Here is a 27,979-nt window from a genome sequence, read left to right as displayed (position 1 = left end):
AAGCTGCCTTTATGAATGAGAGAAAAAAAAAAATATATATATATAAAATAGTAAAATGGAAGGGGAGTGATAGATTTAAATTAATCGTGAAGTGGAGCGCCCCCTGTATAAAGTAAAAGTGAGAAAAGCTTACAGCACCTGGTATTCCCAGGTGGTCTCCCATCCAAGTACTAACCAGACCCTACCCTGCTTAGCTTCCGAGATCAGACGAGATCAGGCGTGTTCAGGGTGGTATGGCCGTAAGCGAGAGATGCTACCAAAAACAGCCCTTTTGCATTACACGCCTCTATACATGCCAGTTGGTCCCATTGGATCCTACTCCTGGTTTTTTTTTTTTTTTTTATGTGACTCACACTGCAGCCCCACCATCCAATCGGCAACGCCGGACCCACACCAAACATTCACCAAACTACTCAGCCGGCAGCCTACCACAATTATTCCATTCTTTCCGCATTCGCACACTTCCTTCTCTTTAAGTCCGTTTCATTACCGAACAGGTTAATCGCCGCACGTCCCCCGCCGGCAAACATTACTCATTTGCCTACCGCATGCAGGCTTCTCTTAAAGACCCTCTGTTATCAACTCCGCTAACAGCCACAAAATCTCCGCCGCACGAAGCCCACTGGTTGCTGTTGAATCACATGCTTCCCCAAAATGTCACGCTGTCAGAACACTGGGAGCTACACACGCCAACAAGTCCATACTGCAGGCTGCAGCCAGAACAATTTTCTACATTGAAACATCGACAGCCTCTTCTCTCTAAAAATTCACCAGACCGCTTCTACCACCAGCAAAGAAGTTTCCATCCCTAATTCCTCTGTGATTCCCACTAACCTAAACATTAAGCTGGCATTGAAGGGTGTGAATTACCCCGGCCAACCTGCTCTTTTAAATACAGCTTTTAGCAAGTTTTGAAAGGAGGAGAAGAGCAGATAATATGCCAATAATATCGAATATTTTGTGGCGAAGTGGTTTTTGCATAGAAAACAAAGCGGTGAGTTGAAGAGGAATTATATCAGTACTTTGTTTAAAACTGTGTGTAAAAAGCTGTCTCTTTATTATTAACAATAAGTTGTAAAACGTGAATGGGGAGTGACAGTCTTCAAGTTTGTGAGAAGATCGTGCCCTGGTGGAATAAAGGCACGAACAGCTTACAGCACCTAGAATTACCAGGCAGTATTTAGAGTAAAACGTGTGTAAAAGCTGCCTTTATGAATGAGAGAAAAAAATATATATATATAAATTAGTAAAATGGAAGGGGAGTGATAGATTTAAATTAATCGTGAAGTGGAGCGCCCCCTGTATAAAGTAAAAGTGAGAAAAGCTTACAGCACCTGGTATTCCCAGGAGGTCTCCCATCCAAGTACTAACCAGACCCTACCCTGATTGGCTTCCGAGATCGGATGAGATCGGGCGTGTTCAGGCTGGCATGGCCATAAGCGAGAGACGCTACCAAAAACAGCCCTTTTGCATTACACGCCTCTATACATGCCAGTTGGTCCCATTGGATCCTACTAATGTTTTTTTTTTTTTTTATCTGACTCACACTGCAGCCCCACCATCCAATCGGCAGCGCCGGACCCACACCAAACATTCACCAAACTACTCAGCCGGCAGCCTACCACAATTATTCCATTCTTTCCGCATCCGCACACTTCCTTCTCTTTAACTCCTTTTCACTACCGCACAGGTTAATCGCCGCACGTCCCCCGCCAGCAAACATTACTCCTTTGCCTACTGCATGCAGGCTTCTCTTAACGACCCTCTGTTATCAACTCCGCTAACAGCCACAAAATCTCCGCCGCACGAAGCCCACTGGTAGCTGCTGAATCACATGCTTCCCCAAAACGTTGCGCTGTCAGAACACTGGGAGCTACACACACCAACAAGTCCATACTGCAGGCTGCAGCCAGAACAATTTTCTACATTCAAACATCGACGGCCTCTTCTCTCTAAAAATTCACCAGACCGCTTCTACCACCAGCAAAGAAGTTTCCATCCCTAATTCCTCTGTGATTCCCACAAACCTAAACATTAAGCTGGCATTGAAGGGTGTGAATTACCCCGGCCAATCTGTTCTTTTAAATACAGCTTTTAGCAAGTTTTGAAAGGAGAAGAGCAGAACTTGCTATGCCAATAATATCGAGTCTTCTGTGGCGAAGTGGTTTTTGCATAGAAAACAAAGCGGTCAGTTGAAGAGGAATAATATCAGTACTTTGTTTAAAACTGTGTGTAAAAAGCTGTCTCTTTATCATTAACAATAAGTTGTAAAACGTGAATGGGGAGTGACAGTCTTCAAGTTTGTGAGAAGATCGCGCCCTGGTGGAATAAAGGCACGAACAGCTTACAGCACCTAGAATTACCAGGAAGTATTTAGAGTAAAACGGTTTCTAAAAGCTGCCTTTATGAATGAGAGAAAAAAAAAAAAAATATATATATATATATAAAATAGTAAAATGGAAGGGGAGTGATAGATTTAAATTAATCGTGAAGTGGAGCGCCCCCTGTATAAAGTAAAAGTAAGAAAGGCTTACAGCACCTGGTATTCCCAGGAGGTCTCCCATCCAAGTACTAACCAGACCCTACACTGCTTGGCTTCCGAGATCAGACGAGATCGGGCGTGTTCAGGGTGGTATGGCCGTAAGCGAGAGATGCTACCAAAAACAGCCCTTTTGCATTACACGCGTCTATACATGCCAGTTAGTCCCATTGGATCCTACTCCTGGTTTTTTTTTTTTTTTTATCTGACTCACACTGCAGCCCCACCATCCAATCGGCAGCGCCGGACCCACACCAAACATTCACCAAACTACTCAGCCGGCAGCCTACCACAATTATTCCATTCTTTCCGCATCCGCACACTTCCTTCTTTTTAACTCCTTTTCACTACCGCACAGGTTTATCGCCGCATGTCCCCCGCCGGCAAACATTACTCCTTTGCCTACTGCATGCAGGCTTCTCTTAACGACCCTCTGTTATCAACTCCGCTAACAGCCACAAAATCTCCGCCGCACGAAGCCCACTGGTAGCTGCTGAATCACATGCTTCCCCAAAACGTCGCGCTGTCAGAACACTGGGAGCTACACACACCAACAAGTCCATACTGCAGGCTGCAGCCAGAACAATTTTCTACATTCAAACATCGACGGCCTCTTCTCTCTAAAAATTCACCAGACCGCTTCTACCACCAGCAAAGAAGTTTCCATCCCTAATTCCTCTGTGATTCCCACTAACCTAAACATTAAGCTGGCATTGAAGGGTGTGAATTACCCCGGCCAATCTGTTCTTTTAAATACAGCTTTTAGCAAGTTTTGAAAGGAGAAGAGCAGAACTTGCTATGCCAATAATATCGAGTCTTCTGTGGCGAAGTGGTTTTTGCATAGAAAACAAAGCGGTCAGTTGAAGAGGAATAATATCAGTACTTTGTTTAAAACTGTGTGTAAAAAGCTGTCTCTTTATCATTAACAATAAGTTGTAAAATGTGAATGGGGAGTGACAGTCTTCAAGTTTGTGAGAAGATCGCGCCCTGGTGGAATAAAGGCACGAACAGCTTACAGCACCTAGAATTACCAGGAAGTATTTAGAGTAAAACGGTTTCTAAAAGCTGCCTTTATGAATGAGAGAAAAAAAATATATATATATATATAAAATAGTAAAATGGAAGGGGAGTGATAGATTTAAATTAATCGTGAAGTGGAGCGCCCCCTGTATAAAGTAAAAGTGAGAAAAGCTTACAGCACCTGGTATTCCCAGGAGGTCTCCCATCCAAGTACTAACCAGACCCTACCCTGATTGGCTTCCGAGATCGGATGAGATCGGGCGTGTTCAGGCTGGCATGGCCATAAGCGAGAGACGCTACCAAAAACAGCCCTTTTGCATTACACGCCTCTATACATGCCAGTTGGTCCCATTGGATCCTACTAATGTTTTTTTTTTTTTATCTGACTCACACTGCAGCCCCACCATCCAATCGGCAGCGCCGGACCCACACCAAACATTCACCAAACTACTCAGCCGGCAGCCTACCACAATTATTCCATTCTTTCCGCATCCGCACACTTCCTTCTCTTTAACTCCTTTTCACTACTGCACAGGTTAATCGCCGCACGTCCCCCGCCAGCAAACATTACTCCTTTGCCTACTGCATGCAGGCTTCTCTTAACGACCCTCTGTTATCAACTCCGCTAACAGCCACAAAATCTCCGCCGCACGAAGCCCACTGGTAGCTGCTGAATCACATGCTTCCCCAAAACGTTGCGCTGTCAGAACACTGGGAGCTACACACACCAACAAGTCCATACTGCAGGCTGCAGCCAGAACAATTTTCTACATTCAAACATCGACGGCCTCTTCTCTCTAAAAATTCACCAGACCGCTTCTACCACCAGCAAAGAAGTTTCCATCCCTAATTCCTCTGTGATTCCCACTAACCTAAACATTAAGCTGGCATTGAAGGGTGTGAATTACCCCGGCCAATCTGTTCTTTTAAATACAGCTTTTAGCAAGTTTTGAAAGGAGGAGAAGAGCAGACCTTGCTATGCCAATAATATCGAGTCTTTTGTGGTGAAGTGGTTTTTGCATAGAAAACAAAGCGGTGAGTTGAAGAGGAATTATATCAGTACTTTGTTTAAAACTGTGTGTAAAAAGCTGTCTCTTTATCATTAACAATAAGTTGTAAAACGTGAATGGGGAGTGACAGTCTTCAAGTTTGTGAGAAGATCGCGCCCTGGTGGAATAAAGGCACGAACAGCTTACAGCACCTAGAATTACCAGGCAGTATTTAGAGTAAAACGGTGTGTAAAAGCTGCCTTTATGAATGAGAGAATAAAAATATATATATAAAATAGTAAAATGGAAGGGGAGTGCTAGATTTAAATTAATCGTGAAGTGGAGCGCCCCCTGTATAAAGTAAAAGTGAGAAAAGCTTACAGCACCTGGTATTCCCAGGTGGTCTCCCTTCCAAGTACTAATCAGACCTTACCCTGCTTAGCTTCCGAGATCGGACGATATCGGGTGTGTTCTGGGTGGTACGGCCGTAAGCGAGAGACACTACCAAAAACAGCTCTTTTGCATTACACGCGTCTATACATGCCAGTTAGTCCCATTGGATCCTACACCTGTTTTTTTTTTTTTAATCTGACTCACACTGCAGCACCACCATCCAATCGGCAGCGCCGCACCTACACCAAACATTCACCAAACTACTCAGCCGGCAGCCTACCACAATTATTCCATTCTTTCCGCATCCGCACACTTCCTTCTCTTTAAGTCCTTTTCACTACCGAACAGGTTAATCGCCGCACGTCCCCCGCCGGCAAACATTACTCATTTGCCTACCGCATGCAGGCTTCTCTTAAAGACCCTCTGTTATCAACTCCGCTAACAGCCACAAAATCTCCGCCGCACGAAGCCCACTGGTTGCTGTTGAATCACATGCTTCCCCAAAATGTCACGCTGTCAGAACACTGGGAGCTACACACGCCAACAAGTCCATACTGCAGGCTGCAGCCAGAACAATTTTCTACATTGAAACATCGACGGCCTCTTCTCTCTAAAAATTCTCCAGACCGCTTCTACCACCAGCAAAGAAGTTTCCATCCCTAATTCCTCTGTGATTCCCACTAACCTAAACATTAATCTGGCATTGAAGGGTGTGAATTACCCCGGCCAACCTGCTCTTTTAAATACAGCTTTTAGCAAGTTTTGAAAGGAGGAGAAGAGCAGACCTTGCTATGCTAACAATATCAAGTCTTCTGTGGCGAAGTGGTTTTTGCATAGAAAACAAAGCGGTGAGTTGAAGAGGAATTATATCAGTACTTTGTTTAAAACTGTGTGTAAAAAGCTGTCTCTTTATTATTAACAATAAGTTGTAAAACGTGAATGGGGAGTGACAGTCTTCAAGTTTGTGAGAAGATCGTGCCCTGGTGGAATAAAGGCACGAACAGCTTACAGCACCTAGAATTACCAGGCAGTATTTAGAGTAAAACGTTTGTAAAAGCTGCCTTCATGAATGAGAGAAAAAAGAAATATATAAAATAGTAAAATGGAAGGGGAGTGATAGATTTAAATTAATCGTGAGGTGGAGTGCCCCCTGTATAAAGTAAAAGTGAGAAAAGCTTACAGCACCTGGTATTCCCAGGTGGTCTCCCTTCCAAGTACTAATCAGACCTTACCCTGCTTAGCTTCCGAGATCGGACGATATCGGGTGTGTTCAGGGTGGTACGGCCGTAAGCGAGAGACACTACCAAAAACAGCTCTTTTGCATTACACGCGTCTATACATGCCAGTTAGTCCCATTGGATCCTACACCTGTTTTTTTTTTTTTAATCTGACTCACACTGCAGCACCACCATCCAATCGGCAGCGCCGCACCTACACCAAACATTCACCAAACTACTCAGCCGGCAGCCTACCACAATTATTCCATTCTTTCCGCATCCGCACACTTCCTTCTCTTTAAGTCCTTTTCACTACCGAACAGGTTAATCGCCGCACGTCCCCCGCCGGCAAACATTACTCATTTGCCTACCGCATGCAGGCTTCTCTTAAAGACCCTCTGTTATCAACTCCGCTAACAGCCACAAAATCTCCGCCGCACGAAGCCCACTGGTTGCTGTTGAATCACATGCTTCCCCAAAATGTCACGCTGTCAGAACACTGGGAGCTACACACGCCAACAAGTCCATACTGCAGGCTGCAGCCAGAACAATTTTCTACATTGAAACATCGACGGCCTCTTCTCTCTAAAAATTCTCCAGACCGCTTCTACCACCAGCAAAGAAGTTTCCATCCCTAATTCCTCTGTGATTCCCACTAACCTAAACATTAATCTGGCATTGAAGGGTGTGAATTACCCCGGCCAACCTGCTCTTTTAAATACAGCTTTTAGCAAGTTTTGAAAGGAGGAGAAGAGCAGACCTTGCTATGCTAACAATATCAAGTCTTCTGTGGCGAAGTGGTTTTTGCATAGAAAACAAAGCGGTGAGTTGAAGAGGAATTATATCAGTACTTTGTTTAAAACTGTGTGTAAAAAGCTGTCTCTTTATTATTAACAATAAGTTGTAAAACGTGAATGGGGAGTGACAGTCTTCAAGTTTGTGAGAAGATCGTGCCCTGGTGGAATAAAGGCACGAACAGCTTACAGCACCTAGAATTACCAGGCAGTATTTAGAGTAAAACGTTTGTAAAAGCTGCCTTCATGAATGAGAGAAAAAAGAAATATATAAAATAGTAAAATGGAAGGGGAGTGATAGATTTAAATTAATCGTGAGGTGGAGTGCCCCCTGTATAAAGTAAAAGTGAGAAAAGCTTACAGCACGTGGTATTCCCAGGCAGTCTCCCATCCAAGTACTAACCAGACCCTACCCCGCTTAGCTTCCGAGATCAGACGAGATCGGGCGTGTTCAGGGTGGTATAGCCATAAGCGAGAGCCGTGAACAAAAACAGCCCTTTTGCATTACACGCCTCTATACATGCCAGTTAGTCCCATTGGATCCTAATCCTGTTTTTTTTTTTTTTATCTGACTCACACTGCAGCACCACCATCCAATCGGCAGCGCCGCACCCACACCAAACATTCACCAAACTACTCAGCCGGCAGCCTACCACAATTATTCCATTCTTTCCGCATTCGCACACTTCCTTCTCTTTAAGTCCGTTTCATTACCGAACAGGTTAATCGCCGCACGTCCCCCGCCGGCAAACATTACTCATTTGCCTACCGCATGCAGGCTTCTCTTAAAGACCCTCTGTTATCAACTCCGCTAACAGCCACAAAATCTCCGCCGCACGAAGCCCACTGGTTGCTGTTGAATCACATGCTTCCCCAAAATGTCACGCTGTCAGAACACTGGGAGCTACACACGCCAACAAGTCCATACTGCAGGCTGCAGCCAGAACAATTTTCTACATTGAAACATCGACAGCCTCTTCTCTCTAAAAATTCACCAGACCGCTTCTACCACCAGCAAAGAAGTTTCCATCCCTAATTCCTCTGTGATTCCCACTAACCTAAACATTAAGCTGGCATTGAAGGGTGTGAATTACCCCGGCCAACCTGCTCTTTTAAATACAGCTTTTAGCAAGTTTTGAAAGGAGGAGAAGAGCAGATAATATGCCAATAATATCGAATATTTTGTGGCGAAGTGGTTTTTGCATAGAAAACAAAGCGGTGAGTTGAAGAGGAATTATATCAGTACTTTGTTTAAAACTGTGTGTAAAAAGCTGTCTCTTTATTATTAACAATAAGTTGTAAAACGTGAATGGGGAGTGACAGTCTTCAAGTTTGTGAGAAGATCGTGCCCTGGTGGAATAAAGGCACGAACAGCTTACAGCACCTAGAATTACCAGGCAGTATTTAGAGTAAAACGTGTGTAAAAGCTGCCTTTATGAATGAGAGAAAAAAATATATATATATAAATTAGTAAAATGGAAGGGGAGTGATAGATTTAAATTAATCGTGAAGTGGAGCGCCCCCTGTATAAAGTAAAAGTGAGAAAAGCTTACAGCACCTGGTATTCCCAGGAGGTCTCCCATCCAAGTACTAACCAGACCCTACCCTGCTTGGCTTTCGAGATCGGATGAGATCGGGCGTGTTCAGGGTGGTATGGCCATAAGCGAGAAATGCGACCAAAAACAGCCCTTTTGCATTACACGCGTCTATACATGCCAGTTAGTCCCATTGGATCCTACTTCTGTTTTTTTTTTTTTTTTTTATCTGACTCACACTGCAGCACCACCATCCAATTGGCAGCGCCGGACCCACACCAAACATTCACCAAACTACTCAGCCGGCAGCCTACCACAATTATTCCATTCTTTCCGCATCCGCACACTTCCTTATTTTTAACTCCTTTTCACTACCGCACAGGTTAATCGCCGCACGTCCCCCGCCGGCAAACATTACTCCTTTGCCTACTGCATGCAGGCTTCTCTTAACGACCCTCTGTTATCAACTCCGCTAACAGCCACAAAATCTCCGACGCACGAAGCCCACTGGTAGCTGCTGAATCACATGCTTCCCCAAAACGTCGCGCTGTCAGAACACTGGGAGCTACACACACCAACAAGTCCATACTGCAGGCTGCAGCCAGAACAATTTTCTACATTCAAACATCGACGGCCTCTTCTCTCTAAAAATTCAGCAGACCACTTCTATCACCAGCAAAGAAGTTTCCATCCCTAATTCCTCTGTGATTCCCACTAACCTAAACATTAAGCTGGCATTGAAGGGTGTGAATTACCCCGGCCAATCTGTTCTTTTAAATACAGCTTTTAGCAAGTTTTGAAAGGAGAAGAGCAGAACTTGCTATGCCAATAATATCGAGTCTTCTGTGGCGAAGTGGTTTTTGCATAGAAAACAAAGCGGTCAGTTGAAGAGGAATAATATCAGTACTTTGTTTAAAACTGTGTGTAAAAAGCTGTCTCTTTATCATTAACAATAAGTTGTAAAACGTGAATGGGGAGTGACAGTCTTCAAGTTTGTGAGAAGATCGCGCCCTGGTGGAATAAAGGCACGAACAGCTTACAGCACCTAGAATTACCAGGAAGTATTTAGAGTAAAACGGTTTCTAAAAGCTGCCTTTATGAATGAGAGAAAAAAAAAATATATATATAAAATAGTAAAATGGAAGGGGAGTGATTGATTTAAATTAATCGTGAAGTGGAGCGCCCCCTGTATAAAGTAAAAATGAGAAAAGCTTACAGCACCTGGTATTCCCAGGTGGTCTCCCATCCAAGTACTAACCAGACCCTACCCTGCTTAGCTTCCGAGATCAGACGAGATCGGGCGTGTTCAGGGTGGTATGGCCGTAAGCGAGAGATGCTACCAAAAACAGCCCTTTTGCATTACACGCGTCTATACATGCCAGTTAGTCCCATTGGATCCAACTCCTGGTTTTTTATTTTTTTTATCTGACTCACACTGCAGCCCCACCATCCAATCGGCAGCGCCGGACCCACACCAAACATTCACCAAACTACTCAGCCGGCAGCCTACCACAATTATTCCATTCTTTCCGCATCCGCACACTTCCTTCTCTTTAACTCCTTTTCACTACCGCACAGGTTAATCGCCGCACGTCCCCCGCCGGCAAACATTACTCCTTTGCCTACTGCATGCAGGCTTCTCTTAACGACCCTCTGTTATCAACTCCGCTAACAGCCACAAAATCTCCGCCGCACGAAGCCCACTGGTAGCTGCTGAATCACATGCTTCCCCAAAACGTTGCGCTGTCAGAACACTGGGAGCTACACACACCAACAAGTCCATACTGCAGGCTGCAGCCAGAACTATTTTCTACATTCAAACATCGACGGCCTCTTCTCTCTAAAAATTCAGCAGACCGCTTCTACCACTAGCAAAGAAGTTTCCGTCCCTAATTCCTCTGTGATTCCCACTAACCTAAACATTAAGCTGGCATTGAAGGGTGTGAATTACCCCGGCCAATCTGTTCTTTTAAATACAGCTTTTAGCAAGTTTTGAAAGGAGAAGAGCAGAACTTGCTATGCCAATAATATCGAGTCTTCTGTGGCGAAGTGGTTTTTGCATAGAAAACAAAGCGGTCAGTTGAAGAGGAATAATATCAGTACTTTGTTTAAAACTGTGTGTAAAAAGCTGTCTCTTTATCATTAACAATAAGTTGTAAAACGTGAATGGGGAGTGACAGTCTTCAAGTTTGTGAGAAGATCGCGCCCTGGTGGAATAAAGGCACGAACAGCTTACAGCACCTAGAATTACCAGGAAGTATATAGAGTAAAACGGTTTCTAAAAGTTGCCTTTATGAATGAGAGAAAAATATATATATATATATATAAAATAGTAAAATGGAAGGGGAGTGATAGATTTAAATTAATCGTGAAGTGGAGCGCCCCCTGTATAAAGTAAAAGTGAGAAAAGCTTACAGCACCTGGTATTCCCAGGTGGTCTCCCATCCAAGTACTAACCAGACCCTACCCCACTTAGCTTCCGAGATCAGACGAGATCGGGCGTGTTCAGGGTGGTATGGCCATAAGCAAGAGACACTACCAAAAACAGCCCTTTTGCATTACACGCCTCTATACATGCCAGTTAGTCCCATTGGATCCTACTCCTGTTTTTTTTTTTTTTTTTATCTGACTCACACTGCAGCACCACCATCCAATCGGCAGCGCCGCACCCACACCAAACATTCACCAAACTACTCAGCCGGCAGCCTACCACAATTATTCCATTCTTTCCGCATCCGCACACTTCCTTCTCTTTAAGTCGTTTTCACTACCGCACAGGTTAATCGCCGCACGTCCCCCGCCGGCAAACATTACTCCTTTGCCTACCTCATGCAGGCTTCTCTTAACGACCCTCTGTTATCAACTCCTCTAACAGCCACAAAATCTCTGCCGCACGAAGCCCACTGGTAGCTGTTGAATCACATGCTTCCCCAAAACGTTACGCTGTCAGAACACTGGGAGCTACACACGCCAACAAGTCCATACTGCAGGCTGCAGCCAGAACAATTTTCTACATTGAAACATCGACGGCCTCTTCTCTCTAAAAATTCACCAGACCGCTTCTACCATCAGCAAAGAAGTTTCCATCCCTAATTCCTCTGTGATTCCCACTAACCTAAACATTAATCTGGCATTGAAGGGTGTGAATTACCCCGGCCAACCTGCTCTTTTAAATACAGCTTTTAGCAAGTTTTGAAAGGAGGAGAAGAGCAGACCTTGCTATGCCAACAATATCAAGTCTTCTGTGGCGAAGTGGTTTTTGCATAGAAAACAAAGCGGTGAGTTGAAGAGGAATTATATCAGTACTTTGTTTAAAACTGTGTGTAAAAAGCTGTCTCTTTATTATTAACAATAAGTTGTAAAACGTGATTGGGGAGTGACAGTCTTCAAGTTTGTGAGAAGATCGTGCCCTGGTGGAATAAAGGCACGAACAGCTTACAGCACCTAGAATTACCAGGCAGTATTTAGAGTAAAACGTGTGTAAAAGCTGCCTTTATGAATGAGAGAAAAATATATATATATATAAATTAGTAAAATGGAAGGGGAGTGATAGATTTAAATTAATCGTGAAGTGGAGCGCCCCCTGTATAAAGTAAAAGTGAGAAAAGCTTACAGCACCTGGTATTCCCAGGAGGTCTCCCATCCAAGTACTAACCAGACCCTACCCTGCTTGGCTTTCGAGATCGGATGAGATCGGGCGTGTTCACGGTGGTATGGCCATAAGCGAGAAACGTGACCAAAAACAGCCCTTTTGCATTACACGCGTCTATACATGCCAGTTAGTCCCATTGGATCCTACTCCTGTTTTTTTTTTTTTTTTTTATCTGACTCACACTGCAGCACCACCATCCAATCGGCAGCGCCGGACCCACACCAAACATTCACCAAACTACTCAGCCGGCAGCCTACCACAATTATTCCATTCTTTCCGCATCCGCACACTTCCTTATTTTTAACTCCTTTTCACTACCGCACAGGTTAATCGCCGCACGTCCCCCGCCGGCAAACATTACTCCTTTGCCTACTGCATGCAGGCTTCTCTTAACGACCCTCTGTTATCAACTCCGCTAACAGCCACAAAATCTCCGACGCACGAAGCCCACTGGTAGCTGCTGAATCACATGCTTCCCCAAAACGTCGCGCTGTCAGAACACTGGGAGCTACACACACCAACAAGTCCATACTGCAGGCTGCAGCCAGAACAATTTTCTACATTCAAACATCGACGGCCTCTTCTCTCTAAAAATTCAGCAGACCACTTCTATCACCAGCAAAGAAGTTTCCATCCCTAATTCCTCTGTGATTCCCACTAACCTAAACATTAAGCTGGCATTGAAGGGTGTGAATTACCCCGGCCAATCTGTTCTTTTAAATACAGCTTTTAGCAAGTTTTGAAAGGAGAAGAGCAGAACTTGCTATGCCAATAATATCGAGTCTTCTGTGGCGAAGTGGTTTTTGCATAGAAAACAAAGCGGTCAGTTGAAGAGGAATAATATCAGTACTTTGTTTAAAACTGTGTGTAAAAAGCTGTCTCTTTATCATTAACAATAAGTTGTAAAACGTGAATGGGGAGTGACAGTCTTCAAGTTTGTGAGAAGATCGCGCCCTGGTGGAATAAAGGCACGAACAGCTTACAGCACCTAGAATTACCAGGAAGTATTTAGAGTAAAACGGTTTCTAAAAGCTGCCTTTATGAATGAGAGAAAAAAAAAAATATATATATAAAATAGTAAAATGGAAGGGGAGTGATAGATTTAAATTAATCGTGAAGTGGAGCGCCCCCTGTATAAAGTAAAAGTGAGAAAAGCTTACAGCACCTGGTATTCCCAGGTGGTCTCCCATCCAAGTACTAACCAGACCCTACCCCACTTAGCTTCCGAGATCAGACGAGATCGGGCGTGTTCAGGGTGGTATGGCCATAAGCAAGAGACACTACCAAAAACAGCCCTTTTGCATTACACGCCTCTATACATGCCAGTTAGTCCCATTGGATCCTACTCCTGTTTTTTTTTTTTTTTTTATCTGACTCACACTGCAGCACCACCATCCAATCGGCAGCGCCGCACCCACACCAAACATTCACCAAACTACTCAGCCGGCAGCCTACCACAATTATTCCATTCTTTCCGCATCCGCACACTTCCTTCTCTTTAAGTCGTTTTCACTACCGCACAGGTTAATCGCCGCACGTCCCCCGCCGGCAAACATTACTCCTTTGCCTACCTCATGCAGGCTTCTCTTAACGACCCTCTGTTATCAACTCCTCTAACAGCCACAAAATCTCTGCCGCACGAAGCCCACTGGTAGCTGTTGAATCACATGCTTCCCCAAAACGTTACGCTGTCAGAACACTGGGAGCTACACACGCCAACAAGTCCATACTGCAGGCTGCAGCCAGAACAATTTTCTACATTGAAACATCGACGGCCTCTTCTCTCTAAAAATTCACCAGACCGCTTCTACCATCAGCAAAGAAGTTTCCATCCCTAATTCCTCTGTGATTCCCACTAACCTAAACATTAATCTGGCATTGAAGGGTGTGAATTACCCCGGCCAACCTGCTCTTTTAAATACAGCTTTTAGCAAGTTTTGAAAGGAGGAGAAGAGCAGACCTTGCTATGCCAACAATATCAAGTCTTCTGTGGCGAAGTGGTTTTTGCATAGAAAACAAAGCGGTGAGTTGAAGAGGAATTATATCAGTACTTTGTTTAAAACTGTGTGTAAAAAGCTGTCTCTTTATTATTAACAATAAGTTGTAAAACGTGAATGGGGAGTGACAGTCTTCAAGTTTGTGAGAAGATCGTGCCCTGGTGGAATAAAGGCACGAACAGCTTACAGCACCTAGAATTACCAGGCAGTATTTAGAGTAAAACGTGTGTAAAAGCTGCCTTTATGAATGAGAGAAAAATATATATATATATAAATTAGTAAAATGGAAGGGGAGTGATAGATTTAAATTAATCGTGAAGTGGAGCGCCCCCTGTATAAAGTAAAAGTGAGAAAAGCTTACAGCACCTGGTATTCCCAGGAGGTCTCCCATCCAAGTACTAACCAGACCCTACCCTGCTTGGCTTTCGAGATCGGATGAGATCGGGCGTGTTCACGGTGGTATGGCCATAAGCGAGAAACGCGACCAAAAACAGCCCTTTTGCATTACACGCGTCTATATATGCCAGTTAGTCCCATTGGATCCTACTCCTGTTTTTTTTTTTTTTTTTTATCTGACTCACACTGCAGCACCACCATCCAATCGGCAGCGCCGGACCCACACCAAACATTCACCAAACTACTCAGCCGGCAGCCTACCACAATTATTCCATTCTTTCCGCATCCGCACACTTCCTTATTTTTAACTCCTTTTCACTACCGCACAGGTTAATCGCCGCACGTCCCCCGCCGGCAAACATTACTCCTTTGCCTACTGCATGCAGGCTTCTCTTAACGACCCTCTGTTATCAACTCCGCTAACAGCCACAAAATCTCCGACGCACGAAGCCCACTGGTAGCTGCTGAATCATATGCTTCCCCAAAACGTCGCGCTGTCAGAACACTGGGAGCTACACACACCAACAAGTCCATACTGCAGGCTGCAGCCAGAACAATTTTCTACATTCAAACATCGACGGCCTCTTCTCTCTAAAAATTCAGCAGACCACTTCTATCACCAGCAAAGAAGTTTCCATCCCTAATTCCTCTGTGATTCCCACTAACCTAAACATTAAGCTGGCATTGAAGGGTGTGAATTACCCCGGCCAATCTGTTCTTTTAAATACAGCTTTTAGCAAGTTTTGAAAGGAGAAGAGCAGAACTTGCTATGCCAATAATATCGAGTCTTCTGTGGCGAAGTGGTTTTTGCATAGAAAACAAAGCGGTCAGTTGAAGAGGAATAATATCAGTACTTTGTTTAAAACTGTGTGTAAAAAGCTGTCTCTTTATCATTAACAATAAGTTGTAAAACGTGAATGGGGAGTGACAGTCTTCAAGTTTGTGAGAAGATCGCGCCCTGGTGGAATAAAGGCACGAACAGCTTACAGCACCTAGAATTACCAGGAAGTATTTAGAGTAAAACGGTTTCTAAAAGCTGCCTTTATGAATGAGAGAAAAAAAATATATATATATAAAATAGTAAAATGGAAGGGGAGTGATAGATTTAAATTAATCGTGAAGTGGAGCGCCCCCTGTATAAAGTAAAAATGAGAAAAGCTTACAGCACCTGATATTCCCAGGTGGTCTCCCATCCAAGTACTAACCAGACCCTACCCTGTTTAGCTTCCGAGATCAGACGAGATCGGGCGTGTTCAGGGTGGTATGGCCGTAAGCGAGAGATGCTACCAAAAACAGCCCTTTTGCATTACACGCGTCTATACATGCCAGTTAGTCCCATTGGATCCAACTCCTGGTTTTTTATTTTTTTTATCTGACTCACACTGCAGCCCCACCATCCAATCGGCAGCGCCGGACCCACACCAAACATTCACCAAACTACTCAGCCGGCAGCCTACCACAATTATTCCATTCTTTCCGCATCCGCACACTTCCTTCTCTTTAACTCCTTTTCACTACCGCACAGGTTAATCGCCGCACGTCCCCCGCCGGCAAACATTACTCCTTTGCCTACTGCATGCAGGCTTCTCTTAACGACCCTCTGTTATCAATTCCGCTAACAGCCACAAAATCTCCGCCGCACGAAGCCCACTGGTTGCTGTTGAAACTCCTTTTCACTACCGAACAGGTTAATCGCCGCACGTCCCCCGCCGGCAAACATTACTCATTTGCCTACCGCATGCAGGCTTCTCTTAAAGACCCTCTGTTATCAACTCCGCTAACAGCCACAAAATCTCCGCCGCACGAAGCCCACTGGTTGCTGTTGAATCACATGCTTCCCCAAAATGTCACGCTGTCAGAACACTGGGAGCTACACACGCCAACAAGTCCATACTGCAGGCTGCAGCCAGAACAATTTTCTACATTGAAACATCGACGGCCTCTTCTCTCTAAAAATTCTCCAGACCGCTTCTACCACCAGCAAAGAAGTTTCCATCCCTAATTCCTCTGTGATTCCCACTAACCTAAACATTAATCTGGCATTGAAGGGTGTGAATTACCCCGGCCAACCTGCTCTTTTAAATACAGCTTTTAGCAAGTTTTGAAAGGAGGAGAAGAGCAGACCTTGCTATGCTAACAATATCAAGTCTTCTGTGGCGAAGTGGTTTTTGCATAGAAAACAAAGCGGTGAGTTGAAGAGGAATTATATCAGTACTTTGTTTAAAACTGTGTGTAAAAAGCTGTCTCTTTATTATTAACAATAAGTTGTAAAACGTGAATGGGGAGTGACAGTCTTCAAGTTTGTGAGAAGATCGCGCCCTGGTGGAATAAAGGCACGAACAGCTTACAGCACCTAGAATTACCAGGAAGTATTTAGAGTAAAACGGTTTCTAAAAGTTGCCTTTATGAATGAGAGAAAAAAATATATATATATATAAAATAGTAAAATGGAAGGGGAGTGATAGATTTAAATTAATCGTGAAGTGGAGCGCCCCCTGTATAAAGTAAAAGTGAGAAAAGCTTACAGCACCTGGTATTCCCAGGTGGTCTCCCATCCAACTACTAACCAGACCCTACCCTGCTTAGCTTCTGAGATCGGATGAGATCGGGCGTGTTCAGGGTGGTATGGCCATAAGCGAGAGACACGACCAAAAACAGCCCTTTTGCATTACACGCGTCTATACATGCCAGTTAGTCCCATTGGATCCTACTCCTGGTTTTTTTTTTTTATCTGACTCACACTGCAGCCCCACCATCCAATCGGCAGCGCCGGACCCACACCAAACATTCACCAAACTACTCAGCCGGCAGCCTACCACAATTATTCCATTCTTTCCGCATCCGCACACTTCCTTCTTTTTAACTCCTTTTCACTACCGCACAGGTTAATCGCCGCATGTCCCCCGCCGGCAAACATTACTCCTTTGCCTACTGCATGCAGGCTTCTCTTAACGACCCTCTGTTATCAACTCCGCTAACAGCCACAAAATCTCCGCCGCACGAAGCCCACTGGTAGCTGCTGAATCACATGCTTCCCCAAAACGTCGCGCTGTCAGAACACTGGGAGCTACACACACCAACAAGTCCATACTGCAGGCTGCAGCCAGAACAATTTTCTACATTCAAACATCGACGGCCTCTTCTCTCTAAAAATTCACCAGACCGCTTCTACCACCAGCAAAGAAGTTTCCATCCCTAATTCCTCTGTGATTCCCACTAACCTAAACATTAAGCTGGCATTGAAGGGTGTGAATTACCCCGGCCAATCTGTTCTTTTAAATACAGCTTTTAGCAAGTTTTGAAAGGAGAAGAGCAGAACTTGCTATGCCAATAATATCGAGTCTTCTGTGGCGAAGTGGTTTTTGCATAGAAAACAAAGCGGTCAGTTGAAGAGGAATAATATCAGTACTTTGTTTAAAACTGTGTGTAAAAAGCTGTCTCTTTATCATTAAAAATAAGTTGTAAAACGTGAATGGGGAGTGACAGTCTTCAAGTTTGTGAGAAGATCGCGCCCTGGTGGAATAAAGGCACGAACAGCTTACAGCACCTAGAATTACCAGGAAGTATTTAGAGTAAAACGGTTTCTAAAAGTTGCCTTTATGAATGAGAGAAAAAAAAATATATATATATAAAATAGTAAAATGGAAGGGGAGTGATAGATTTAAATTAATCGTGAAGTGGAGCGCCCCCTGTATAAAGTAAAAGTGAGAAAAGCTTACAGCACCTGGTATTCCCAGGTGGTCTCCCATCCAACTAGTAACCAGACCCTACCCTGCTTAGCTTCTGAGATCGGATGAGATCGGGCGTGTTCAGGGTGGTATGGCCAAAAGCGAGAGACACGACCAAAAACAGCCCTTTTGCATTACACGCGTCTATACATGCCAGTTAGTCCCATTGAATCCAACTCCTGGTTTTTTATTTTTTTTATCTGACTCACACTGCAGCCCCACCATCCAATCGGCAGCGCCGGACCCACACCAAACATTCACCAAACTACTCAGCCGGCAGCCTACCACAATTATTCCATTCTTTCCGCATCCGCACACTTCCTTCTTTTTAACTCCTTTTCACTACCGCACAGGTTAATCGCCGCACGTCCCCCGCCGGCAAACATTACTCCTTTGCCTACTGCATGCAGGCTTCTCTTAACGACCCTCTGTTATCAACTCCGCTAACAGCCACAAAATCTCCGCCGCACGAAGCCCACTGGTAGCTGCTGAATCACATGCTTCCCCAAAACGTCGCGCTGTCAGAACACTGGGAGCTACACACACCAACAAGTCCATACTGCAGGCTGCAGCCAGAACAATTTTCTACATTCAAACATCGACGGCCTCTTCTCTCTAAAAATTCACCAGACCGCTTCTACCACCAGCAAAGAAGTTTCCATCCCTAATTCCTCTGTGATTCCCACTAACCTAAACATTAAGCTGGCATTGAAGGGTGTGAATTACCCCGGCCAATCTGTTCTTTTAAATACAGCTTTTAGCAAGTTTTGAAAGGAGAAGAGCAGAACTTGCTATGCCAATAATATCGAGTCTTCTGTGGCGAAGTGGTTTTTGCATAGAAAACAAAGCGGTCAGTTGAAGAGGAATAATATCAGTACTTTGTTTAAAACTGTGTGTAAAAAGCTGTCTCTTTATCATTAACAATAAGTTGTAAAACGTGAATGGGGAGTGACAGTCTTCAAGTTTGTGAGAAGATCGCGCCCTGGTGGAATAAAGGCACGAACAGCTTACAGCACCTAGAATTACCAGGAAGTATTTAGAGTAAAACGGTTTCTAAAAGCTGCCTTTATGAATGAGAGAAAAAAAAAATATATATATAAAATAGTAAAATGGAAGGGGAGTGATAGATTTAAATTAATCGTGAAGTGGAGCGCCCCCTGTATAAAGTAAAAGTGAGAAAAGCTTACAGCACCTGGTATTCCCAGGTGGCCTCCCATCCAAGTACTAACCAGACCCTACCCTGCTTAGCTTCCGAGACCAGACGAGATCGGGCGTGTTCAGGGTGGTATGGCCATAAGCGAGACACATGACCAAAAACAGCCCTTTTGCATTACACGCGTCTATACATGCCAGTTAGTCCCATTGGATCCTACTCCTGTTTTTTTTTTTTTTATCTGAGTCACACTGCAGCCCCACCATCCAATCGGCAGCGCCGGACCCACACCAAACATTCACCAAACTACTCAGCCGGCAGCCTACCACAATTATTCCATTCTTTCCGCATCCGCACACTTCCTTCTTTTTAACTCCTTTTCACTACCGCACAGGTTAATCGCCGCACGTCCCCCGCCGGCAAACATTACTCCTTTGCCTACTGCATGCAGGCTTCTCTTAACGACCCTCTGTTATCAACTCCGCTAACAGCCACAAAATCTCCGCCGCACGAAGCCCACTGGTAGCTGCTGAATCACATGCTTCCCCAAAACGTCGCGCTGTCAGAACACTGGGAGCTACACACACCAACAAGTCCATACTGCAGGCTGCAGCCAGAACAATTTTCTACATTCAAACATCGACGGCCTCTTCTCTCTAAAAATTCACCAGACCGCTTCTACCACCAGCAAAGAAGTTTCCATCCCTAATTCCTCTGTGATTCCCACTAACCTAAACATTAAGCTGGCATTGAAGGGTGTGAATTACCCCGGCCAATCTGTTCTTTTAAATACAGCTTTTAGCAAGTTTTGAAAGGAGAAGAGCAGAACTTGCTATGCCAATAATATCGAGTCTTCTGTGGCAAAGTGGTTTTTGCATAGAAAACAAAGCGGTCAGTTGAAGAGGAATAATATCAGTACTTTGTTTAAAACTGTGTGTAAAAAGCTGTCTCTTTATCATTAACAATAAGTTGTAAAACGTGAATGGGGAGTGACAGTCTTCAAGTTTGTGAGAAGATCGCGCCCTGGTGGAATAAAGGCACGAACAGCTTACAGCACCTAGAATTACCAGGAAGTATTTAGAGTAAAACGGTTTCTAAAAGCTGCCTTTATGAATGAGAGAAAAAAAAATATATATATATAAAATAGTAAAATGGAAGGGGAGTGATAGATTTAAATTAATCGTGAAGTGGAGCGCCCCCTGTATAAAGTAAAAGTGAGAAAAGCTTACAGCACCTGGTATTCCCAGGAAGTCTCCCATCCAAGTACTAACCAGACCCTACCCTGCTTAGCTTCCAAGATCAGGCGTGTTCAGGGTGGTATGGCCGTAAGCGAGAGATGCTACCAAAAACAGCCCTTTTGCATTACACGCCTCTATACATGCCAGTTGGTCCCATTGGATCCTACTAATGTTCTTTTTTTTTTTTTTATCTGACTCACACTGCAGCCCCACCATCCAATCGGCAGCGCCGGACCCACACCAAACATTCACCAAACTACTCAGCCGGCAGCCTACCACAATTATTCCATTCTTTCCGCATCCGCACACTTCCTTCTTTTTAACTCCTTTTCACTACCGCACAGGTTAATCGCCGCACGTCCCCCGCCGGCAAACATTACTCCTTTGCTTACTGCATGCAGGCTTCTCTTAACGACCCTCTGTTATCAACTCCGCTAACAGCCACAAAATCTCCGCCGCACGAAGCCCACTGGTAGCTGCTGAATCACATGCTTCCCCAAAACGTCGCGCTGTCAGAACACTGGGAGCTACACACACCAACAAGTCCATACTGCAGGCTGCAGCCAGAACAATTTTCTACATTCAAACATCGACGGCCTCTTCTCTCTAAAAATTCACCAGACCGCTTCTACCACCAGCAAAGAAGTTTCCATCCCTAATTCCTCTGTGATTCCCACTAACCTAAACATTAAGCTGGCATTGAAGGGTGTGAATTACCCCGGCCAATCTGTTCTTTTAAATACAGCTTTTAGCAAGTTTTGAAAGGAGAAGAGCAGACCTTGCTATGCCAATAATATCGAGTCTTCTGTGGCGAAGTGGTTTTTGCATAGAAAACAAAGCGGTCAGTTGAAGAGGAATAATATCAGTACTTTGTTTAAAACTGTTTGTAAAAAGCTGTCTCTTTATCATTAACAATAAGTTGTAAAACGTGAATGGGGAGTGACAGTCTTCAAGTTTGTGAAAAGATCGCGCCCTGGTGGAATAAAGGCACGAACAGCTTACAGCACCTAGAATTACCAGGAAGTATTTAGAGTAAAACGGTTTCTAAAAGCTGGCTTTATGAAAGAGAGAAAAAAAAAATATATATAAAATAGTAAAATGGAAGGGGAGTGCTAGATTTAAATTAATCGTGAAGTGGAGCGCCCCCTGTATAAAGTAAAAGTGAGAAAAGCTTACAGCACCTGGTATTCCCAGGAGGTCTCCCATCCAAGAACTAACCAGACCCTACCTTGCTTGGCTTCCGAGATCAGATGAGATCGGGCGTGTTCAGGGTGGTATGGCCATAAGCGTGAGAAGCTACCAAAAACAGCCCTTTTGCATTACACGCGTCTATACATGCCAGTTAGTCCCATTGGATTCTACTCCTGGTTTTTTTTTTTTTTATCTGACTCACACTGCAGCACCACCATCCAATCGGCAGCGCCGGACCCACACCAAACATTCACCAAACTACTCAGCCGGCAGCCTACCACAATTATTCCATTCTTTCCGCATCCGCACACTTCCTTCTCTTTAACTCCTTTTCACTACCGCACAGGTTAATCGCCGCACGTCCCCCGCCGGCAAACATTACTCCTTTGCCTACCGCATGCAGGCTTCTCTTAACGACCCTCTGTAATCAACTCCGCTAACAGCCACAAAATCTCTGCCGCGCGAAGCCCACTGGTAGCTGTTGAATCACATGCTTCCCCAAAACGTTACGCTGTCAGAACACTGGGAGCTACACACACCAACAAGTCCATACTGCAGGCTGCAGCCAGAACAATTTTCTACATTGAAACATCGACGGCCTCTTCTCTCTAAAAATTCACCAGACCGCTTCTACCATCAGCAAAGAAGTTTCCATCCCTAATTCCTCTGTGATTCCCACTAACCTAAACATTAATCTGGCATTGAAGGGTGTGAATTACCCCGGCCAACCTGCTCTTTTAAATACAGCTTTTAGCAAGTTTTGAAAGGAGGAGAAGAGCAGACCTTGCTATGCCAAAAATATCAAGTCTTCTGTGGCGAAGTGGTTTTTGCATAGAAAACAAAGCGGTGAGTTGAAGAGGAATTATATCAGTACTTTGTTTAAAACTGTGTGTAAAAAGCTGTCTCTTTATTATTAACAATAAGTTGTAAAATGTGAATGGGGAGTGACAGTCTTCAAGATTGTGAGATGATCGTGCCCTGGTGGAATAAAGGCACGACCAGCTTACAGCACCTAGAATTACCAGGCAGTATTTAGAGTAAAACGTGTGTAAAAGCTGCCTTCATGAATGAGAGAAAAAAGAAATATATAAAATAGTAAGGGGAGTGATAGATTTAAATTAATCGTGAGGTGGAGTGCCCCCTGTATAAAGTAAAAGTGAGAAAAGCTTACAGCACGTGGTATTCCCCGGCAGTCTCCCATCCAAGTACTAACCAGACCCTACCCCACTTAGCTTCCGAGATCAGACGAGATCAGGCGTGTTCAGGGTGGTATGGCCATAAGAGAGAGCCGCGAACAAAAACAGCCCTTTTGCATTACACGCCTCTATACTTGCCAGTTAGTCCCATTGGATCCTACTCCTGTTTTTTTTTTTTTTTTATCTGACTCACACTGCAGCACCACCATCCAATCGGCAGCGCCGCACCCACACCAAACATTCACCAAACTACTCAGCCGGCAGCCTACCACAATTATTCCATTCTTTCCGCATCCGCACACTTCCTTCTCTTTAAGTCCTTTTCACTACCGCACAGGTTAATCGCTGCACGTCCCCCGCCGGCAAACATTACTCATTTGCCTACCGCATGCAGGCTTCTCTTAAAGACCCTCTGTTATCAACTCCGCTAACAGCCACAAAATCTCCGCCGCACGAAGCCCACTGGTTGCTGTTGAATCACATGCTTCCCCAAAATGTCATGCTGTCAGAACACTGGGAGCTACACACGCCAACAAGTCCATACTGCAGGCTGCAGCCAGAACAATTTTCTACATTGAAACATCGACGGCCTCTTCTCTCTAAAAATTCACCAGACCGCTTCTACCACCAGCAAAGAAGTTTCCATCCCTAATTCCTCTGTGATTCCCACTAACCTAAACATTAAGCTGGCATTGAAGGGTGTGAATTACCCCGGCCAATCTGTTCTTTTAAATACAGCTTTTAGCAAGTTTTGAAAGGAGAAGAGCAGAACTTGCTATGCCAATAATATCGAGTCTTCTGTGGTGAAGTGGTTTTTGCATAGAAAACAAAGCGGTCAGTTGAAGAGGAATAATATCAGTACTTTGTTTAAAACTGTGTGTAAAAAGCTGTCTCTTTATCATTAACAATAAGTTGTAAAACGTGAATGGGGAGTGACAGTCTTCAAGTTTGTGAGAATATTGCGCCCTGGTGGAATAAAGGCACGAACAGCTTACAGCACCTAGAATTTCCAGGAAGTATTTAGAGTAAAACGGTTTCTAAAAGCTGGCTTTATGAAAGAGAGAAAAAAAATATATATATAAAATAGTAAAATGGAAGGGGAGTGCTAGATTTAAATTAATCGTGAAGTGGAGCGCCCCCTGTATAAAGTAAAAGTGAGAAAAGCTTACAGCACCTGGTATTCCCAGGAGGTCTCCCATCCAAGTACTAACCAGACCCTACGTTGCTTGGCTTCCGAGATCAGATGAGATCGGGCGTGTTCAGGGTGGTATGGCCATAAGCGTGAGAAGCTACCAAAAACAGCCCTTTTGCATTACACGCGTCTATACATGCCAGTTAGTCCCATTGGATTCTACTCCTGGTTTTTTTTTTTTTTTATCTGACTCACACTGCAGCACCACCATCCAATCGGCAGCGCCGGACCCACACCAAACATTCACCAAACTACTCAGCCGGCAGCCTACCACAATTATTCCATTCTTTCCGCATCCGCACACTTCCTTCTCTTTAACTCCTTTTCACTACCGCACAGGTTAATCGCCGCACGTCCCCCGCCGGCAAACATTACTCCTTTGCCTACCGCATGCAGGCTTCTCTTAACGACCCTCTGTAATCAACTCCGCTAACAGCCACAAAATCTCTGCCGCGCGAAGCCCACTGGTAGCTGTTGAATCACATGCTTCCCCAAAACGTTACGCTGTCAGAACACTGGGAGCTACACACACCAACAAGTCCATACTGCAGGCTGCAGCCAGAACAATTTTCTACATTGAAACATCGACGGCCTCTTCTCTCTAAAAATTCACCAGACCGCTTCTACCATCAGCAAAGAAGTTTCCATCCCTAATTCCTCTGTGATTCCCACTAACCTAAACATTAATCTGGCATTGAAGGGTGTGAATTACCCCGGCCAACCTGCTCTTTTAAATACAGCTTTTAGCAAGTTTTGAAAGGAGGAGAAGAGCAGACCTTGCTATGCCAAAAATATCAAGTCTTCTGTGGCGAAGTGGTTTTTGCATAGAAAACAAAGCGGTGAGTTGAAGAGGAATTATATCAGTACTTTGTTTAAAACTGTGTGTAAAAAGCTGTCTCTTTATTATTAACAATAAGTTGTAAAATGTGAATGGGGAGTGACAGTCTTCAAGATTGTGAGAAGATCGTGCCCTGGTGGAATAAAGGCACGACCAGCTTACAGCACCTAGAATTACCAGGCAGTATTTAGAGTAAAACGTGTGTAAAAGCTGCCTTTATGAATGAGAGAAAAAAGAAATATATAAAATAGTAAGGGGAGTGATAGATTTAAATTAATCGTGAGGTGGAGTGCCCCCTGTATAAAGTAAAAGTGAGAAAAGCTTACAGCACGTGGTATTCCCAGGCAGTCTCCCATCCAAGTACTAACCAGACCCTACCCCACTTAGCTTCCGAGATCAGACGAGATCGGGCGTGTTCAGGATGGTATGGCCATAAGAGAGAGCCGCGAACAAAAACAGCCCTTTTGCATTACACGCCTCTATACATGCCAGTTAGTCCCATTGGATCCTACTCCTGTTTTTTTTTTTTTTTTATCTGACTCACACTGCAGCACCACCATCCAATCGGCAGCGCCGCACCCACACCAAACATTCACCAAACTACTCAGCCGGCAGCCTACCACAATTATTCCATTCTTTCCGCATCCGCACACTTCCTTCTTTTTAACTCCTTTTCACTACCGCACAGGTTAATCGCTGCACGTCCCCCGCCGGCAAACATTACTCATTTGCCTACCGCATGCAGGCTTCTCTTAAAGACCCTCTGTTATCAACTCCGCTAACAGCCACAAAATCTCCGCCGCACGAAGCCCACTGGTTGCTGTTGAATCACATGCTTCCCCAAAATGTCATGCTGTCAGAACACTGGGAGCTACACACGCCAACAAGTCCATACTGCAGGCTGCAGCCAGAACAATTTTCTACATTGAAACATCGACGGCCTCTTCTCTCTAAAAATTCACCAGACCGCTTCTACCACCAGCAAAGAAGTTTCCATCCCTAATTCCTCTGTGATTCCCACTAACCTAAACATTAAGCTGGCATTGAAGGGTGTGAATTACCCCGGCCAATCTGTTCTTTTAAATACAGCTTTTAGCAAGTTTTGAAAGGAGAAGAGCAGAACTTGCTATGCCAATAATATCGAGTCTTCTGTGGTGAAGTGGTTTTTGCATAGAAAACAAAGCGGTCAGTTGAAGAGGAATAATATCAGTACTTTGTTTAAAACTGTGTGTAAAAAGCTGTCTCTTTATCATTAACAATAAGTTGTAAAACGTGAATGGGGAGTGACAGTCTTCAAGTTTGTGAGAATATTGCGCCCTGGTGGAATAAAGGCACGAACAGCTTACAGCACCTAGAATTACCAGGAAGTATTTAGAGTAAAACGGTGTGTAAAAGCTGCCTTTATGAATGAGAGAAAAAAGAAATATATAAAATAGTAAAATGGAAGGGGAGTGATAGATTTAAATTAATCGTGAAGTGGAGCGCCCCCTGTATAAAGTAAAAGTGAGAAAAGCTTACAGCACCTGGTATTCCCAGGTGGTCTCCCATCCAAGTACTAACCAGACCCTACCTTGCTTGGCTTCCGAGATCAGATGAGATCGGGCGTGTTCAGGGTGGTATGGCCATAAGCGTGAGATGCTACCAAAAACAGCCCTTTTGCATTACACGCGTCTATACATGCCAGTTAGTCCCATTGGATTCTACTCCTGGTTTTTTTTTTTTTTATCTGACTCACACTGCAGCACCACCATCCAATCGGCAGCGCCGGACCCACACCAAACATTCACCAAACTACTCAGCCGGCAGCCTACCACAATTATTCCATTCTTTCCGCATCCGCACACTTCCTTCTTTTTAACTCCTTTTCACTACCGCACAGGTTAATCGCCGCACGTCCCCCGCCGGCAAACATTACTCCTTTGCCTACTGCATGCAGGCTTCTCTTAACGACCCTCTGTTATCAACTCCGCTAACAGCCACAAAATCTCCGCCGCACGAAGCCCACTGGTAGCTGCTGAATCACATGCTTCCCCAAAACGTCGCGCTGTCAGAACACTGGGAGCTACACACACCAACAAGTCCATACTGCAGGCTGCAGCCAGAACTATTTTCTACATTCAAACATCGACGGCCTCTTCTCTCTAAAAATTCACCAGACCGCTTCTACCACCAGCAAAGAAGTTTCCATCCCTAATTCCTCTGTGATTCCCACTAACCTAAACATTAAGCTGGCATTGAAGGGTGTGAATTACCCCGGCCAATCTGTTCTTTTAAATACAGCTTTTAGCAAGTTTTGAAAGGAGAAGAGCAGAACTTGCTATGCCAATAATATCGAGTCTTCTGTGGCGAAGTGGTTTTTGCATAGAAAACAAAGCGGTCAGGTGAAGAGGAATAATATCAGTACTTTGTTTAAAACTGTGTGTAAAAAGCTGTCTCTTTATCATTAACAATAAGTTGTAAAACGTGAATGGGGAGTGACAGTCTTCAAGTTTGTGAAAAGATCGCGCCCTGGTGGAATAAAGGCACGAACAGCTTACCTAGAATTACCAGGAAGTATTTAGAGTAAAACGGTTTCTAAAAGCTGGCTTTATGAAAGTGAGAAAAAAAATATATATATAAAATAGTAAAATGGAAGGGGAGTGCTAGATTTAAATTAATCGTGAAGTGGAGCGCCCCCTGTATAAAGTAAAAGTGAGAAAAGCTTACAGCACCTGGTATTCCCAGGAGGTCTCCCATCCAAGTACTAACCAGACCCTACCTTGCTTGGTTTCCGAGATCAGATGAGATCAGGCGTGTTCAGGGTGGTATGGCCATAAGCGTGAGACGCTACCAAAAACAGCCCTTTTGCATTACACGCGTCTATACATGCCAGTTAGTCCCATTGGATTCTACTCCTGGTTTTTTTTTTTTT

The 27,979-nt window shown here is 44.3% G+C and overlaps 20 non-coding genes and 4 pseudogenes across 20 annotated transcripts; all 24 read right to left on the bottom strand.

Moving 5' to 3' along the window:
* Nucleotides 1–126: 126 nt before the first annotated feature.
* On the bottom strand, nucleotides 127–245 carry LOC125733252 (5S ribosomal RNA). Its single transcript, XR_007392602.1, has one exon. It is a non-coding gene; the product is annotated as a 5S ribosomal RNA (ribosomal RNA).
* Nucleotides 246–1,322: 1,077 nt separating this feature from the next.
* LOC125737024 (5S ribosomal RNA) lies at nucleotides 1,323–1,441 on the bottom strand. Its single transcript, XR_007396291.1, has one exon. It is a non-coding gene; the product is annotated as a 5S ribosomal RNA (ribosomal RNA).
* A 1,086-nt stretch (nucleotides 1,442–2,527) lies between these two features.
* LOC125734511 (5S ribosomal RNA) lies at nucleotides 2,528–2,646 on the bottom strand. Its single transcript, XR_007393820.1, has one exon. It is a non-coding gene; the product is annotated as a 5S ribosomal RNA (ribosomal RNA).
* Nucleotides 2,647–3,728: 1,082 nt separating this feature from the next.
* Nucleotides 3,729–3,847, bottom strand: LOC125737022 (5S ribosomal RNA). Its single transcript, XR_007396289.1, has one exon. It is a non-coding gene; the product is annotated as a 5S ribosomal RNA (ribosomal RNA).
* Nucleotides 3,848–4,922: 1,075 nt separating this feature from the next.
* Nucleotides 4,923–5,041, bottom strand: LOC125731583 (5S ribosomal RNA; annotated as a pseudogene).
* Nucleotides 5,042–6,114: 1,073 nt separating this feature from the next.
* On the bottom strand, nucleotides 6,115–6,233 carry LOC125730992 (5S ribosomal RNA). Its single transcript, XR_007391284.1, has one exon. It is a non-coding gene; the product is annotated as a 5S ribosomal RNA (ribosomal RNA).
* A 1,073-nt stretch (nucleotides 6,234–7,306) lies between these two features.
* LOC125729087 (5S ribosomal RNA) lies at nucleotides 7,307–7,425 on the bottom strand. The gene has a single exon (XR_007389579.1). It is a non-coding gene; the product is annotated as a 5S ribosomal RNA (ribosomal RNA).
* A 1,073-nt stretch (nucleotides 7,426–8,498) lies between these two features.
* On the bottom strand, nucleotides 8,499–8,617 carry LOC125734015 (5S ribosomal RNA). The gene has a single exon (XR_007393345.1). It is a non-coding gene; the product is annotated as a 5S ribosomal RNA (ribosomal RNA).
* Nucleotides 8,618–9,696: 1,079 nt separating this feature from the next.
* LOC125729159 (5S ribosomal RNA) lies at nucleotides 9,697–9,815 on the bottom strand. The gene has a single exon (XR_007389631.1). It is a non-coding gene; the product is annotated as a 5S ribosomal RNA (ribosomal RNA).
* Nucleotides 9,816–10,895: 1,080 nt separating this feature from the next.
* LOC125734296 (5S ribosomal RNA) lies at nucleotides 10,896–11,014 on the bottom strand. Its single transcript, XR_007393614.1, has one exon. It is a non-coding gene; the product is annotated as a 5S ribosomal RNA (ribosomal RNA).
* A 1,079-nt stretch (nucleotides 11,015–12,093) lies between these two features.
* LOC125735888 (5S ribosomal RNA) lies at nucleotides 12,094–12,212 on the bottom strand. Its single transcript, XR_007395172.1, has one exon. It is a non-coding gene; the product is annotated as a 5S ribosomal RNA (ribosomal RNA).
* Nucleotides 12,213–13,292: 1,080 nt separating this feature from the next.
* On the bottom strand, nucleotides 13,293–13,411 carry LOC125734295 (5S ribosomal RNA). The gene has a single exon (XR_007393613.1). It is a non-coding gene; the product is annotated as a 5S ribosomal RNA (ribosomal RNA).
* Nucleotides 13,412–14,490: 1,079 nt separating this feature from the next.
* Nucleotides 14,491–14,609, bottom strand: LOC125735887 (5S ribosomal RNA). Its single transcript, XR_007395171.1, has one exon. It is a non-coding gene; the product is annotated as a 5S ribosomal RNA (ribosomal RNA).
* A 1,079-nt stretch (nucleotides 14,610–15,688) lies between these two features.
* LOC125733482 (5S ribosomal RNA) lies at nucleotides 15,689–15,807 on the bottom strand. Its single transcript, XR_007392826.1, has one exon. It is a non-coding gene; the product is annotated as a 5S ribosomal RNA (ribosomal RNA).
* Nucleotides 15,808–17,050: 1,243 nt separating this feature from the next.
* On the bottom strand, nucleotides 17,051–17,169 carry LOC125735141 (5S ribosomal RNA). The gene has a single exon (XR_007394439.1). It is a non-coding gene; the product is annotated as a 5S ribosomal RNA (ribosomal RNA).
* A 1,075-nt stretch (nucleotides 17,170–18,244) lies between these two features.
* LOC125730859 (5S ribosomal RNA) lies at nucleotides 18,245–18,363 on the bottom strand. The gene has a single exon (XR_007391147.1). It is a non-coding gene; the product is annotated as a 5S ribosomal RNA (ribosomal RNA).
* Nucleotides 18,364–19,440: 1,077 nt separating this feature from the next.
* Nucleotides 19,441–19,559, bottom strand: LOC125735082 (5S ribosomal RNA). Its single transcript, XR_007394381.1, has one exon. It is a non-coding gene; the product is annotated as a 5S ribosomal RNA (ribosomal RNA).
* A 1,076-nt stretch (nucleotides 19,560–20,635) lies between these two features.
* Nucleotides 20,636–20,744, bottom strand: LOC125731954 (5S ribosomal RNA; annotated as a pseudogene).
* Nucleotides 20,745–21,820: 1,076 nt separating this feature from the next.
* On the bottom strand, nucleotides 21,821–21,939 carry LOC125736449 (5S ribosomal RNA). Its single transcript, XR_007395727.1, has one exon. It is a non-coding gene; the product is annotated as a 5S ribosomal RNA (ribosomal RNA).
* A 1,067-nt stretch (nucleotides 21,940–23,006) lies between these two features.
* Nucleotides 23,007–23,125, bottom strand: LOC125731859 (5S ribosomal RNA; annotated as a pseudogene).
* A 1,075-nt stretch (nucleotides 23,126–24,200) lies between these two features.
* On the bottom strand, nucleotides 24,201–24,319 carry LOC125736496 (5S ribosomal RNA). Its single transcript, XR_007395774.1, has one exon. It is a non-coding gene; the product is annotated as a 5S ribosomal RNA (ribosomal RNA).
* Nucleotides 24,320–25,387: 1,068 nt separating this feature from the next.
* LOC125731614 (5S ribosomal RNA) lies at nucleotides 25,388–25,506 on the bottom strand (annotated as a pseudogene).
* A 1,073-nt stretch (nucleotides 25,507–26,579) lies between these two features.
* Nucleotides 26,580–26,698, bottom strand: LOC125734749 (5S ribosomal RNA). The gene has a single exon (XR_007394052.1). It is a non-coding gene; the product is annotated as a 5S ribosomal RNA (ribosomal RNA).
* A 1,069-nt stretch (nucleotides 26,699–27,767) lies between these two features.
* LOC125737258 (5S ribosomal RNA) lies at nucleotides 27,768–27,886 on the bottom strand. Its single transcript, XR_007396524.1, has one exon. It is a non-coding gene; the product is annotated as a 5S ribosomal RNA (ribosomal RNA).
* Between the last annotated feature and the right edge of the window lie 93 nt (nucleotides 27,887–27,979).

The sequence above is a fragment of the Brienomyrus brachyistius genome, chromosome 2 (assembly GCF_023856365.1).
Source record: "Brienomyrus brachyistius isolate T26 chromosome 2, BBRACH_0.4, whole genome shotgun sequence".
NCBI classification, from domain to species: Eukaryota; Metazoa; Chordata; class Actinopteri; order Osteoglossiformes; family Mormyridae; genus Brienomyrus; species Brienomyrus brachyistius.
This window is presented reverse-complemented; position numbering and strand designations above follow the sequence as displayed.